Below are 9,890 nucleotides of genomic sequence, written 5' to 3' on the forward strand. Positions count from 1 at the left end.
AACTTTGTCCACTTTCATTCATTTGGTTGCCCAAGTAACCTACACTAGACGATCGGATCGATAAACGAGTAAACCGCATCGTATCAAGTACTCGCCATCACACCATCGGTCACATATGCATCTCCGGCAGTGCAACAATGCTAACAAGTCAGAATACATCGTGCACAAGGCCAAATCTCAATACAAGGTCAGAATGGCTGAAAGCCATGAAATCACAGAATGGCATATTGCTATGTGCAGTACTGCTAACTGAACCCTATTGGCATGCCAAACTATCCAAACCAATCTTGTTAGGTATACTAGGGCATTTGATACTTTTGAATTCTTCAAATTTTGAATTTCAAGTTTTGGTGTCACTATTCACCTCATTGGTCAACAAAAATGTTGACTTTTGGATAGAAAATAGGTGTATTGGTTTGAACACCCCAAACATACCACATTTTGTATTTAAAACTTGTTGGAATTGATTACCATTACCATTTCTAAGCTTAAAACCAAGAGGGCAGAATTTTCAGTTTGTGAAGCCTAACTTTACTGTTTCATTAAGCACTGTTGCAGTGGGAATTTGAGGAAATGGTAAACATGAAAGTTGTTCCTTATTTTGTCTAGTTGAATTTCTTTTTTTGAATCACTCCATTTGGAGTTTTTTAGCTCTAGATATGGTCCAAAAACCACAGCTGGCCGGATTGCCAAACTGCAGAACTGACCATATCTACAGTAACATGAACAGTGACTGAAATCACTTTGTTGGATGGGTTCTGGCCATAATTTGGGGTAGGTTCCTCCATGAAAGTTGTTTGTCTATGTCTTAACTTGTTGCTGTAAAAATTTCAGGTCAATTGACCATATCTACAGTGAGTTATGGCCAAATGAACAGTTACTGTTCATTTGGTCATTTCTGCAGGTGCCGTTGCAGGGTATCCGGATTGGGGCCAACTTTTGGTCCACTTGCTTTGGTCTTTTGGGCATGATTTCTTCAGAAAAAATGTGCCATTATAAGTCTAGTTTCATGTCCAATTGGCCAAACACCAATTGGACCAACACAGCCAAAGATATGGCAGTCCAAGTGGGCTGGAATCACAGCCTCATTGCTGCTGTCACTAGGCAGCCTACACATTTCACTTTGCCATGCTATATTTCAGTCCAAATTATGGTCAACTTACCTCAAATGGTCACTAATTGACCATTAGAGTGTTCTTTAACAATTTCATAAGCCAAGTCAAATTTTCACCCCTAAACCCTAGCTCAATTTCAAGGATTTCACAATTTCCTTAGTTAACTCTTTCATTCTTTGTATATATATATGTATACACTTTAAACATAATCTCTAATTCACTCTAAGTCCATTAAAACAATCAAACTCATCCTTCCTTAGGGCTGCCGAAAATTGAAGATACCCTAACATATATAATTTACTTCAAATTTTTACAATTTCTTAACTTAAAGTGATGCTCTAACAAAGATTAAAAGAGTGAGAGTGGAAGTATAGCACTAACCTCTTTGCTCAACTTATTGAGCTTGTGAAAACTCTAGAATTCCTCCTCTTTGTGGCTGCCTAGAGTTACCTTGTGATGTGGAGATAAGTTTTAGTGAATGGAGTAGGAAAATTTATGGTGAAATAAGGAGAGAACTTGAGCTTTGGTTGAAGTATTAATGGAGGTTTAGGGCAAGCAAAGTTTCGGCTGGAATTGGAGAAGAAGAAGGCAGCTGCATTTTTTAATTCTTTTGTCTTGGTTTGTCTCTTTTATTGGTTAATTAAAGGGTTGTTTAATTTTGATTGGTTATAGCTTTTAAATGACATCATCATGATGTCCTAAATAAGCCTTTTTCCTCATTTTCTTCTCTTTTCTTCACTACTCATTTTCAATTTAATTTTTAGTAATGTTTCTTCATATTTTATGTCATATTAATTATTTACTCAACTGGACAAGTTGGCCAAAAATCACCTCTGAAGGCGAAATGACCAAAATGCCCTCCGTTTGGCTTAACGGGTCAAAATTGTCTGTACGGATTGAAAAATTTTTCTAAATATTTTCTTGGCATTCTAATGCCATAGGAACCTCAATGACCCTTCTCTGGAGTCCTAAAAATTATTTTATAATTTTTCCCCTGGGTCTAGGGCTCCTAGTTGCGAGAACCGTAACTTCCCTCTGGTTACCCATCGCTTGGGCACCGGCTCATTTGACTTGGTTGTATTTTATTTCTAAAATTTTTACTAAATGTTTCTTATTAATATTTGAGTTAATTATGGTTCCTGACTTTAGTTTAAATATTTTTTCGGACGTTCTAGCTGTCCGGACCGACACCGGTCACAAGAACAGTAGAATGTACGGAGTTGCTACAGGGAGGGTGTTACAACTCTTTCCCTCTAATTTAAATTTCGTCCCCGAAATTTACCTGATGCAAACAGTTGAGGGAACTGTTGCCTCATCATCTCTTCACTTTCCCAAGTTGCCTCCTCGGTGTTGTGGTGCCTCCAAAGCACTTTCACTAGTGGAATCTGCTTGTTCCTCAACTCTTTTACTTCCCGAGCTAGGATCCGTAGAGGTTCTTCTTCATATGTCAAATCCGGTTGTATTTCAATCTCTTCCTGGAGATGACATGTGAAGGATCTGAGCGGTATCTTCTGAGCATGGACACGTGGAACACATTATGGATCTTGTCCAGCTCTGGTGGTAAAGCTAGCCTATAGGCCACTGGACCCACACGTTTAATGACTTCATATGGGCCAATGAACCTAGGGCTTAACTTACCTTTTCTTCCAAACCTCAATACCTTCTTTCACGGTGACACCTTGAGGAACACTTTGTCGCCAACCACATATTCTATTTCTTTTCTCTTCAGGTCGGCATAAGATTTACATGCATGCGAGGCAACCTTCAGATTGGCTTTGATTAATTTCACTTTCTCCTCAGTCTGTTTCACCAGGTCTGGCCCCACCAGTTTGTCTTCGCCCAATTCAGTCCAGCACACTGGAGTTCGACATTTTCTCCCATACAGTGCTTCATACGGGGCCATTTGGATGCTAGCTTGGTAGCTATTGTTGTATGCAAATTCTGCCAGTGGGAGGTATCTATCCCAACTTCCCTCAACTCAATGACACAACTCCTCAACATATCCTCAAGGACCTAACATATATTTCATGTTATTATTATCATTTCAATTCAATATTTGTATCAATTTCATGGGTTTCAATTATTTACCTGGATTACTCTTTCGGATTGCCCATCCGTCTGAGGATGGAAAGCTGTGCTGAAGTGGAGTTGTGTACCCAAGGACTCATGCAACTTCTTCCAAAATCTCAATGTAAACCTTGGGTCTCGATCAGATATGATGGAAAGTGGAATTCCATGCAGTCTAACTATCTCACTGATATACAATTCTGCTAACTTCTCCAGTGAGTAGTCAGTCATAACTGGCAGAAAGTGTGCTGACTTCGTCAATCTATCTACTATCACCCATACTGCATCATGTTTCTTCTGGGTGAGAGGTAGACCACTTACAAAATCCATGGTGACCCGATTCCATTTCCATTCAGGTATGCGTATAGGCTGTAGCAAACCTGATGGAACTTGATGTTCTGCCTTGACTTGCTGACATGTCAAGCATTTAGTCACATAGTCAGCTATGTCCTTCTTCATACCAGGCCACCAATACTGAAGCTTCAAATCATGATACATCTTTGTACTTCCTGGGTGCATAGCATATACACTGGTGTGTGCCTCTTTTAGAATACTGGCCTTCAATTTCCCATCATCTAGTACACACAGTCTTCCTTTGTAATATAGACACCCATCTGCTTTCACTTCATAGTCAGTTGCTTTTCCCTCCGAGATTTTGCTCATAATAGCCATTAGCTTCTCATCTACCTTCTGCCCATCTAAAATCTGCTGTAGCAGGTTTGGCCTCACTAGCAACTCAGCCAAAATAGCTCCATCTCGAACCAAAGATAGACGGGCATTCAATGATCTCAAAGCTGTCATGGATTTTCTGCTCAAAGCATCAGCAACTACATTTGCCTTTCCAGGATGGTAGTCAATTACACAATCATAGTCCTTCAGGAACTCAATCCATCGCCTCTGTCTAAGGTTGAGCTCCTTCTGGGTTGGCAAGTATTTCAGGCTTTTGTGGTCCGTGTAAATGTAGCATTTTTCACCATACAAGTAGTGCCTCCATATCTTCAGTGCGAAGATAATTGCTGCAAGCTCTAGATCATGGGTAGGGTAATTTTGTTCATATGGCATTAGCTGTCTGGAAGCATAAGCGACCACCTTCCCCTCTTGCATCAATACACACCCTAGCCCATTATGTGAGGCATCACTATAGACGACGAAGTCATTTCCTGACACTGGCTGTGTTAACACTGGTGCCTCTGTCAACATAGCCTTCAACTTCTCAAAACTGGTCTGACACTTGTCATTCCAGTCAAATCTGACATTCTTGTGTAACAACTTAGTCATTGGAGCAGCTATTAAGGAAAATCCCTTCACAAATCTTTTGTAATACCCAGCTAGCCCCAAGAAGCTTCTGACCTCAGTTGTGTTCTTGGGAGGCTTCCAATCCATCACTACTTCTATTTTCTTGGGATCCACCCTAATCCCATCAGCTGACACTATGTGTCCAAGGAATGCAATCTCATTCAACCAAAAGTCACACTTGGGCAACTTAGCATACAGCTTCTTTTCTCTCAGGGTTTGCAGAACAATCCTCAAATGTTCATCATGTTCTTCCCTGGTCTTGGAATACACCAAAATATCATCAATAAAGACCACTACAAACCGATCTAAGTATAGATGGAAGATACGGTTCATAAGGTCCATGAATGCCGCTGGTGCATTTGTTAGGCCAAAGGGCATCACTAGAAACTCATAATGCCCATATCGGGTCCTGAATGCAGTCTTTGGCACATCTGCATCCTTCACCCTCAACTAATGATACCCTGATCTGAGATCAATTTTAGAAAATACTCCTGCTCCCTTCAACTGATCAAACAGATCATCAATTCTAGGCAACGGATATTTGTTTTTCACAGTCACTTTATTCAACTGCCGGTAATCGATGCATAGCCTCAAAGTCCCATCCTTCTTTTTCACAACAAAGACCGAGCTCCCCATGGTGACACACTGGGGCGTATGAACCCCTTATCAAGCAACTCTTGCAACTGAGTTTTCAACTCCCTCAATTCAGTGGGTGCCATCCTATAAGGAGCAATGGAAATGGGTACTGTACCCGGTAGTGTCTCAATAGCAAATTCAACTTCCCTTTCTGGTAGCAAACCAGGTAATTCTTCAGGAAATACCTCTGGGAAGTCTCTTACTGTGGGTATATCACTCAGGTTTGGCTTAGCCTGCCTAGTATCCACCACATGTGCTAGGTAGGCTTCACAGCCTTTTCTCATCATTCTTCTTGCAACTGTGGCTGAGATGACATTGGACAAGAAATCTGTCCTTTCCCCCACAACTGTGATCTCATTACCCCCAGAAGTTTTCAGGGAAATTCTCTTCAATTTGCAATCAACTATTGCCTGATGACGTGACAACCAGTCCATTCCCAAAATCACGTCAAACTCGTGGAAGGGTAACTCAATTAGGTCTGCCAAGAATTCATACCCCTGAATCCTTAACGGGCAACCCTTGTACACTTTGTTCACTACTACACTGTGGCCCAATGGATTAGTGACCAGAATGTCTTGGTCACTCTCCCCTACTAGTATCCCCCTTTCTACGGGTAGGTTGATGCAGATGTATGAATGAGTGGATCCTGGATCCACCAATGCATGCGCAGGTGTATTGTAGAGGGAGAACGCACTCGATGACGTCAGGGCATCTTGCTCCTCGAGCTCTCATGGCATAAGCTCGCAGGTGGTGCATTATCTAGCCTCTCTGCCGCTCGGATGCGTGCCTCTGATGGTCCCATCGCCTCAGTTTGCGCATTTCCTACCCCTTTGTGGTGCAGAGCAAGTCTGCGCTTGTGTTGGAGCGACTATAGTAGTTCTGCGTGGACAGTTCTTCAACTGATGCTCTGTTGACCCACACCTTAAGCAGGCACTAGTCACTCTCCAACACTCCCCTTTATGCCATTTCAAATAGTGTGGACATGCAGAAGATGCTGGGGCTGGTCCCCTGAACCCCATCCCTGGAGAGCTGCCCACTGATGGTGTGGGTGACCTCTCCTAGGGGTAAGCGTGGCCTGGGCCCTTGAGACTGACCCTGACCTTGTGGTTGACCTGAACTCTGTGCAGGTGGACCCTTGAACCTCTTCCCAGGTGCAGGGGATGAACTAGACTGACCCGGGCCCCTCTTCTGCTGTCTCTCTCTTCTGGTTTGCTCACTGATTCTTACTTTTTCAACCTTTATTGCAGCTTCCACTAACTTGGTGAAGTCAGTGATTCCCAAGGCAGTGATCATAATCTTTATATTGTCATTCAATCCCTCTTCAAATCTCTTGCACCTTTCAGCTTCATTAGGGACTATCTCCCTTCCATAGCGGCTCAATCTGACGAATTCCTTCTCATACTCGGCCACTGACAGCTGTCTCTGCCTCAGATTAATGAACTCTCTTCTTCTCTCTTCCAGGTACACACTACCCACATATTTCTTCTTGAATTCTGAGAGAAAGAAGTCCCAAGTTACTATTTCTGGCTGTACTTCACTGGACACAGTATCCCACCATTCATATGCATCGTCTTGCAGCAAAGATACAGCAGATTCCAAGTTTTGCTCTGGAGTGCAGTGGAGTTGTTTTAAAACTCTGCCTGTTCTGTTCAACCAATTTTCGGCTGCAACAGAATCATCTTCTCTCTTGCCATAGAAGTCCACTGCTCCAAACTTTCTCAATTTTTCCAAATGTGATTTCGGTTGTGGAGGTGGTGGTGGTGGTGGTGGTGCTGGCATTACCCCAGCCATTTGTCTGAAGAAATCGGCCATTTGCTGGAACATGGCCTGTGGAGGCTGAGCAGGCTCTGCTTGAGCTGGCGGAGCAGGTTCTCCCATACCCCCAGTCTCAGCTGCTGCAGGTGGAGCATGACTCTCCACTTCCTCCTCAACTGCTCTCTGTGATGTAGGGTCCATATCCTATTCAAAATAAGAAAGACAAACAGATCTGCATTAGTGTCACCTCGACTCTTACAAATGCAATGCATGGTATGGACTCAATCTAGGCCCAGAAACGCCTAAACCGTGCTCTGATACCACTAAATGTGACACCCCTTACCCGTCTACAGTATATCCGGGTAAGATATGTCACACGGTGTATCGGCACACTCTATTTTACCTTAATTAATTTTTTTGTCGTAATTTTGAATATAGTTTATGAAATATAATTTATTTAAGCCATTTATCAAAATTATTATTTATTTGAGGTTTCGAAAATTTTAAAGAAAATCCGGCAGAGTACCGGCTAAAAATGGAGAAAACCGTTCTTCGGAACCTGTGAAAAACACTTCCAATAACTATATTCAATCATCTCAAACTCCAATAATCATCAAAATCTCAACAATTTTCAATTTTAGTTCTCAATCATCCATCACATGTGATAATAAAGTATAAATCACAATAAACATTCTCTTTTCCATTTGCAAACACAATTCTCATTATTTACATGATCATCAAAATACATTTCATAGGTTCAACTACAAATGAGAAAATGAAAATTTAGTTACAAAATACCAAAATGACACCTAGTGTCCTACCAATGCACTGCAGAAGTTGAGGTGACATGGACATGCGTGCACTGCAGGATGGACTCACCCAGTCTGCGGTCTACTGGGCTCACGATCTGTATCTCCAGAACCTACGCGTGGCAAAAGCAACGCGCTAAGCAATAATGCTTAGTGGTGCAATAATAAAATAAAATAAAATAAATAGCAAGAAAATAAATATGTAGTGAATGTATATATTTCATTTGTTTTGAATTTGTATATCATTAACTTTGTCCACTTTCATTCATTTGGTTGCCCAAGTAACCTACTCTAGACGACTGGACTGGATAAACGGGTAAACTGGCACTGGGTATTAAGTACCTCGGGCCATCACACCATCGGTCACATATGCATCTCCCGGTGTGTGAGCAGCTAACAAGTCAGAATACATCGAGCACAAGGCCAAATCTCAATACAAGGTCGGAATGGCTGAAAGCCATGAAATCCTGAATGGCATATTGCCATGTGCGATCGCTAATGAACCCTATTGGCATGCCAAACTATCCAAACCAATCTTGTTAGGTATACTAGGGCATTTGATACTTTTGAATTCTTCAAATTTTGAATTTCAAGTTTTGGTGTCACTATTCACCTCATTGGTCAACAAAAATTTTGACTTTTGGATAGAAAATAGGTGTATTGGTTTTAACACCCCAAACATACCACATTTTGTATTTAAAACTTGTTGGAATTGATTACCATTACCATTTCTAAGCTTAAAACCAAGAGGGCAGAATTTTCAGTTTGTGAAGCCTAACTTTACTGTTCCATTAAGCACTGTTGCAGTGGGAATTTGAGGAAATGGTAAACATGAAAGTTGTTCCTTGTTTTGTCTAGTTGAATTTCTTTTTTTGAATCACTCCATTTGGAGTTTTGTAGCTCTATATATGGTCCAAAAACCACAGCTGGCCGGATTGCCCAACTGCAGAATTGACCATATCTACAGTAACATGAACAGTGACTGGAATCACTTTGTTGGATGGGTTCTGGCCATAATTTGGGATAGGTTCCTTCATGAAAGTTGTTTGTCTATATCTTAACTTGTTTCTGTAAAAATTTCAGGTCAATTGACCATATCTACAGTGAGTTATGGCCAAATGAACAGTTACTGTTCATTTGGTCATTTCTGCAGGTGCTGTTGCAGGGTATCCAGATTGGGGCCAACTTTTGGTCCACTTTCTTTGGTCTTTTGGGCATGGTTTCTTCAGAAAAAATGTGCCATTATAAGTCTAGTTTCATGTCCAATTGGCCAAACACCAATTGGACCAACACAGCCAAAGATATGGCAGTCCAAGTGGGCTGGAATCACAGCCTCATTGCTGCTGTCACTAGGCAGCCTACACATTTCACTTTGCCATGCTATATTTCAGTCCAAATTATGGTCAACTTATCTCAAATGGTCACTAATTGACCATTAGAGTGTTCTTTAATAATTTCATAAGCCAAGTCAAATTTTCACCCCTAAACCCTAGCTCAATTTCAAGGTTTTCACAATTTCCTTAGTTAACTCTTTCATTCTTTGTATATATATATGTATACACTTTAAACATAATCTCTAATTCACTCTAAGTCCATTAAAACAATCAAACTCATCCTTCCTTAGGGCTACCGAAAATTGAAGATACCCTAACATATATAATTTACTTCAAATTTTTACAATTTCTTAACTTAAAGTGATGCTCTAACAAAGATTAAAAGAGTGAGAGTGGAAGTATAGCACTAACCTCTTTGCTCAACTTATTGAGCTTGTGAAAACTCTAGAATTCCTCCTCTTTGTGGCTGCCTAGAGTTACCTTGTGATGTGGGGATAAGTTTTAGTGAATGGAGTAGGAAAATTTATGGTGAAATAAGGAGAGAACTTGAGCTTTGGTTGAAGTATTAATGGAGGTTTAGGGCAAGCAAAGTTTCGGCTGGAATTGGAGAAGAAGAAGGCAGCTGCATTTTTTAATTCTTTTGTCTTGGTTTGTCTCTTTTATTGGTTAATTAAAGGGTTGTTTAATTATGATTGGTTATAGCTTTTAAATGACATCATCATGATGTCATAAATAAGCCTTTTTCCTCATTTTCTTTTCTTTTCTTTTCTTCACTACTCATTTTCAATTTAATTTCTAGTAATGTTTATTCATATTTTATGTCATATTAATTATTTACTCAACTGGACAAGTCGGCCAAAAATCACCTCTGAAGGCGA

Source organism: Hevea brasiliensis, chromosome 1 (assembly GCF_030052815.1).
Source record: "Hevea brasiliensis isolate MT/VB/25A 57/8 chromosome 1, ASM3005281v1, whole genome shotgun sequence".
In the NCBI taxonomy this organism is placed as follows: Eukaryota; Viridiplantae; Streptophyta; class Magnoliopsida; order Malpighiales; family Euphorbiaceae; genus Hevea; species Hevea brasiliensis.